Source organism: Psammomys obesus, unplaced genomic scaffold (assembly GCF_907164565.1).
Source record: "Psammomys obesus unplaced genomic scaffold, mPsaObe1.curated_primary_1811, whole genome shotgun sequence".
NCBI lineage: Eukaryota > Metazoa > Chordata > Mammalia > Rodentia > Muridae > Psammomys > Psammomys obesus.
In genome coordinates, this window is record NW_026596039.1 from 23,595,207 (window position 1) to 23,601,213 (window position 6,007).

Genomic DNA, 6,007 nt, shown 5'->3' on the forward strand with positions numbered 1-6,007 from the left:
GAAATGGGAACAAGAAATTTCTCTGACATGAAATCAGTGGCTGGCTCTTTGATCACCTCCCCCTGATTCTGGATATTAGCTCTCTCTCAGAGCTAGGGTTGGTGAATGTCTTTTCCCAGTCTGTAGGCTGTCATTTTGTTCTGTTGAGAGTGTTCTCTGCTTTAAAGAAGCTTTTTCAGTTGCATGAAGTCCCTTTTACTAATTATTGATGTTAGAGCCTGAGCTGTTAGTGTTCTGTTCAGGAAGTTGTCTCCTGTGCCAATGAGTTCAAGGCACTTCCCCAACTTTTCCTCCAACAGATTTAATGTGTCTGATTTTATATTGAGATCTTTGATCCACTTGGACTTTGGTTTTATGCAGGGTGAAAGATATGGTTCTATTTGCATTTTTCTACATGCAGACATCCAGTTACACCAGCACCATGTTTTTCCATTGTATGGCTTTAGCATCTTTGTCAAAAATCAAGTGTCTGTAGGTGTGTGGGTTTATTTCTGGGTCTTTGATTTGATTCCATTAATCCACCAGAATGTTTCTGTGACAGCACCATGCAACTTTTATCACTGTTGCTCTATAGTACAGCTTGAGATCAGGGAAGGATATACCTCCAGAAGATATTTTATTTTAGAAGATTGTTTTAGCTATTCTGAGTTTCTTTTTATTCCATATGATGTTAAGAATTTTTCTTTCAAAGTCTGTAATGAATTGTGTTGGTAATTTGATGGGAATTGCATTGAATATGTAGATTGCTTTTGGCGAAATGGCTATTTTTATCATGTTAATCCTACTGAGCCATGATCATGGGAGAACTTTCCATCTTCTGATATATTCTTCTATTTCTTTCTTCAGAGTCTTGTAGTTTTTTTTTTTCCATACAAGTCTTTAACATACTTGGTTAGAATTACTACAAGATACTTTAAGTTTTATGTGGCTATTGTAAAGGCTGTTTTTCCCCCCTAATATCTTTCTCATCTTTTGTATACAGGAGGGCTATTGATTAGTTTTGAATTATGTTTCTCTCCGTTTAGTTCGATGTTGTCTGTAGGCTTGCTGTATATTGTCTTTACTATGTTAAGGTATGTGCCTTATACCTACGATTTCTCTAAAGCTTTGAACATTAACATTAACAAGTCTTCCTTGCAGTTAGAGTTCAGGACATTCAAGTTCTCAGAGAAATAACCAAGCAGTCAAGATGCCCTGATAGGATAAAAGCCAGCTAGACAGGGAATCTAATTATTAGCTCCTTTGCACATTAGATAGGAAGGAGAAAGACACAAGAAAAAGAGTTGAGTGCACAGAGAGCCATGCACACAATTATCAGCTCATGCAGGCTGCTAATTCCAGCTGACAAAACTGCAATACTCATTTTGTTAGTCATAGAAAGACAAGGTGATACCTGATTAACTTTCTGTATTGAGTTTTTTTAACTTTTTTATTTTTTATTAATTACACTTTATTCATTTTGTATCCCCCCATAAGCCCCTTCCTCCTCCCCTCCCGATCCCACCCTCCCTCCCGTTTCTGCATGCATGCCTCGCCCCAAGTCCACTGATAGGGGAGGTTCTCCTCTCCTTTCTGATCTTAGTCTATCAGTTCTCATCAAAAGTGGCTGCATTGTCCTCTACCTCTGGCCTGGTAAGGCTGCTCCCCCCTCAGGGGGAAGTGATCAACGAGCAGGCCAATCAGATTATGTCAGAGGCAGTCCCTCTTCCCATTACTATGGAACCCACTTGGACACTGACCTGCCATGGGCTACATCTGTGCAGGGGTTCTAGGTTATCTCCATGAATACAACTTGGCTGGAGTATGAGTCTCTGGGAAGTTCCCCGTGTTCAAATTTTCTTGTTCTGTTGCTCTCCTTGTGGAGTTCCTGTCCTCTCCAGCTCTTACTATTTCCCACTTCTTACATAAAATTCCATTCACTCTGCCCGACAGTTGGCCATCAGGCTCAGCATCTGCTTTGATAGTCTGCAGGGCAGAGGCTTTCAGAGGCCCTCTGTGGTAGGATTCCTAGTTTGTTTCCTGTTTTCTTCTTCTGGCTTTCAGAGGCCCTCTGTAGCAGGTTTCTAGGTTGTTTCCTGTTTTCTTCTTCTTCTGATGTCCATCCTTTTTGCCCTTCAGGTGGGGATTGAACATTTTAGTTAGGGTCCTCTCTCTTGCTTGGTTTCTTTAGATGCGTAAGGGGTAAGTAAAACACTGGATAGCACACAAAAAACATATCATTTTAATGAAATAAGATTAAATATTTTTTATTTCTGATCCAGACCATATAAGCCTGGACAAAACTGAACAAGGATTCCTAAGAACAAAGTGTCCAAAAGATGGAAAACACAGAGACATGACACGATTGATGTTCGCCAGCCACCAATTGTGATTACCAAAAAGAGAAATGCAGCCTCTTAAGATGGAGGAGAGAGTATAAAAAAACAGAAAGGAAGACAGTAGGAGGAGGATGTTCTGGGTGGCCCTGGAGTCAGGAGAGGTTTTGCTGGAACCATGAGTGCTACGGATGTGTTGAACCCTCTGCTTGTGTCTGTACAGAATGACAATCATAGACATGCTGGACCAGGCAATGAGCACAGAAAGAAAGACTTCAGGACACACCACTAATACTGCATAGAGTAAGTCACTGATTTCATCATGGATTACAATAGTGCAGTATCCATAATCTCGTTTTCTGGTCACATTTTTACTGTTCCTACTGATAAATGAGTGCATAATGGAAATGAAATTTGTCAACATAAAGAAGACCCAGAGGACAGAAATGAAGGAGCCAATATACTTGGCAGCTCTGTGTTTATAATCTTTCCAACAGGATTCCCTAGGAATGATTGTTATTGCCTGGAAAACACTCAAAAGGCAGGTGGTGCCAATGGACACACTCCTGCTAAATCCTTGAATGTACATCAGGAACCTGCATGCAAAATCATTCAAGAACTCCTTCAACCCAAAAGCTGCCATTGTCTGAGGCACTGCAACAGAGAGAATGATGAAGGCATTGGCTGCCATTATGTGTATGAGAATCGTATCTGTGGGCTTTAATGTGCACTGTCTGTAGTAAACGATGAGGTAGTAGAAAATGAGAGAGAAATTTCCCAGAATTCCAACTGTGGTTTGTAATAAGAAAATGATACTGAGGGTCAGATTCCACAAGTCCATTCTGTGATTCTGCACAATTTCCTTGAGGTTATGAATCCTTATATTTCTCTGGTCAAAATGAATAAAAACAAATGCTTTAGTGTGTGGAAGAGGACACTTTGAATCCATGAAGCTATTAGGAGGCTAAAACAGAATCCTTTAAGGTAGGTTATTCAAGGCCAGCCCACAAATTTAGACAAAGTAGTCAAGTTCCATGTATGTTACTGTGATACTGTTTTATAGCTAGTATGAATATATTGATGGAGAGAGTGCCACCAACTTTCATAAAAAATGTAACATTCAGGACAATGAATTGTTGGCCTGTGAAAAACAGTAAAAAAGTGACCTCATATACAAACAAACAATTCCAGAACATACTCATATTTGCTAGATATAATGTAAAAGAGGATAATTTCAATAATGACAAAATTTTTAATTATATTTATTATTAAGTTATATCTTTTTAATATTTTATTTTTTAATTATTTTTATTTTAATAATTACAATTTATTCACTTTGTATCCCCCTGTAGCTCCCTCTGTCTTCCCCTCCCAATCCCAACCTCCCTCCCTCCCTCTGCCCCACCTATGCCTCTCCTCCAGTCCAATGAAAAGGGAGGTTCTCCTCCCCTTCCCTCTGATCCTAGTCTATTAGGTCCCATAAGGAATAGGTGCATTGTCTTCCTCTGTGGCCTGGTAAGGCTGTTCCCTCCTCAGGGGGAGGATATCAAAGAGCAGGCCAATCAGTTCATATCAGAGACAGTCCCTGTCCCCATTACTATAAACCCACTAGAACACTGAAAAGGCACCAGAAATTAAGAGACAACACCTGAAACAAACAGATGGGTGGAGGCCAGTGTAAAAGCACAACCAACACAAGACATAGGGCATCCCCAGAACCCAGGTATCCAGAGACAAGTAGTCCTGGACACCCTAACATAAGTGAAATTCAAGATGATTACCTACATATATTCTTTTTTTATTTTTTATTTTTATTAATTACACTTTATTCATTTTGTATCCCCCCATAAGCCCCTCCCTCCTCCCCTCCTGATCCCACCCTTCCTCCCCTTTCTGCATGCATGCCGCTCCCCAAGTCCACTGATAGGGGAGGTTCTCCTCTCCTTTCTGATCTTAGTCTATCAGTTCTCATCAAAAGTGGCTGCATTGTCCTCTTCTGTGGCCTGGTAAGGCTGCTCCCCCCTCAGGGGGAGGTGATCAAAGAGCAGGCCAATCAGATTATGTCAGAGGCAGTCCCTCTTCCCATTACTAGGTAACCCACTTGGACACTGAACTGCCAAGGGCTACATCTGTGCAGCGGTTCTGGGTTATCTCCACGAATAGTCCTTGGTTGGAGTATGAGTCTCTGGGAAGTTCCCCGTGTTCAAATTATCTTGTTCTGTTGCTCTCCTTGTGGAGTTCCCGTCCCCTCCAGCTCTTACTATTTCCCACTTCTTACATAAAATTCCATTCACTCTGCTCATCAGTTGTCCATCAGGCTCAGCATCTGCTTTGACAGTCTATACTGCAAAGGCTTTAAAAGGCCCCCTGTGGCAGGTTCCGAAGTTGTTTCCTATTTTCTTTTTCTTCTGATGTCCATCCTCTTTGCCTTTCAGGATGGGGATTGAACATTTTAGTTAGGCTCTTCTCTTTTGCTTAGTTTGTTTAGATGTACAGATTTTAGTGGGTTTATTCTATGTTGTATGTTTATATGAGTGAGTATACACCATGTGTGTCTTTTTGCTTCTGGGACAACTCACTCAGGATGATCCTTTCCAGGTCCCACCATTTACCTGCAAATTTCATGATTTCCTTATTTTTCATTGCTGAGTAATACTCCATTGTATAGATGTACCACAGTTTCTGCATCCATTCTTCAGTTGAGGGGCATCTGGGTTGTTTCCAGCTTCTGGCTATTACAAATAAAGCTGCTACAAACATGGTTGAGCAAATGTCCTTTTTGTGTACTTGAGCCTCTTTCAGGTATATGCCTAGGAGTGGTATGGGTGGATCTTGAGGAAGCGCTATTCCTAGTTGTCTGAGAAAGCACCAAATTGATTTCCAGAGTGGTTGTACAAGTTTACATTCCCACCAACAGTGGAGAAGGGTTCCCCTTTCTCCACAACCTCTCCAGCATGTGTTGTCCCTTGAGTTTTTCATCTTGGCCATTCTGTTGGGTGTAAGGTGAAATCTCAGGGTTGTTTTGATTTGCATTTCCCTAATGGCTAATGAGGTTGAGCATTTCTTTAAGTGCTTCTCTGCCATTCGATATTCCTCTACAGAGAATTCTCTCTTTAGCTCTGTTCCCCATTTTTTAAGTGGATTACTAGGTTTGTTGCTTTTCAGCATGTTTAGTTCTTTATATATATTGGATATGAGTCCTCTATCAGATAAAGGGTTGGTGATGATTCTTTCCCAATCTGTAGGCAGTCGCTTTGTTTTGATGACGGTGTCCTTTGCTTTACAGAAGCTTTTCAATTTCATGAGGTCCCATTTATTGATTGTTGCTCTTAGAGCCTGTGAGGTTGGTGTTCTGTTCAGGAAGTTTTCTCCTGTACCAATGAGTTCTAGGGTATTCCCCACTTTTTTTTTTTCTAGCCGATTTAATGTGTCTGGTTTTATGTTGAGATCTTTGATCCACTTGGACTTCAGTTTTGTGCAGGATGATAAGTATGGATCTATTTTCATTTTTCTACATGGAGACATCCAGTTGGACCAGCACCATTTGTTGAAGATGCTATCTTTTTTCCAGTGTATGGTTTTGGCATCTTTGTCAAAAATCAGCTGTCCATAAGTGTGTGGGTTTATTTCTGGTCTTCTGTTCGGTTCCATTGATCCACCATTCTGTTTCTATGCCAGTACCATGCAGTTTT

The 6,007-nt window shown here is 40.8% G+C and overlaps 1 pseudogene; it reads right to left on the reverse strand.

Moving 5' to 3' along the window:
• Window positions 1-2,221: 2,221 nt before the first annotated feature.
• LOC129687361 (vomeronasal type-1 receptor 4-like) lies at window positions 2,222-3,165 on the reverse strand (annotated as a pseudogene).
• Window positions 3,166-6,007: the final 2,842 nt, after the last annotated feature.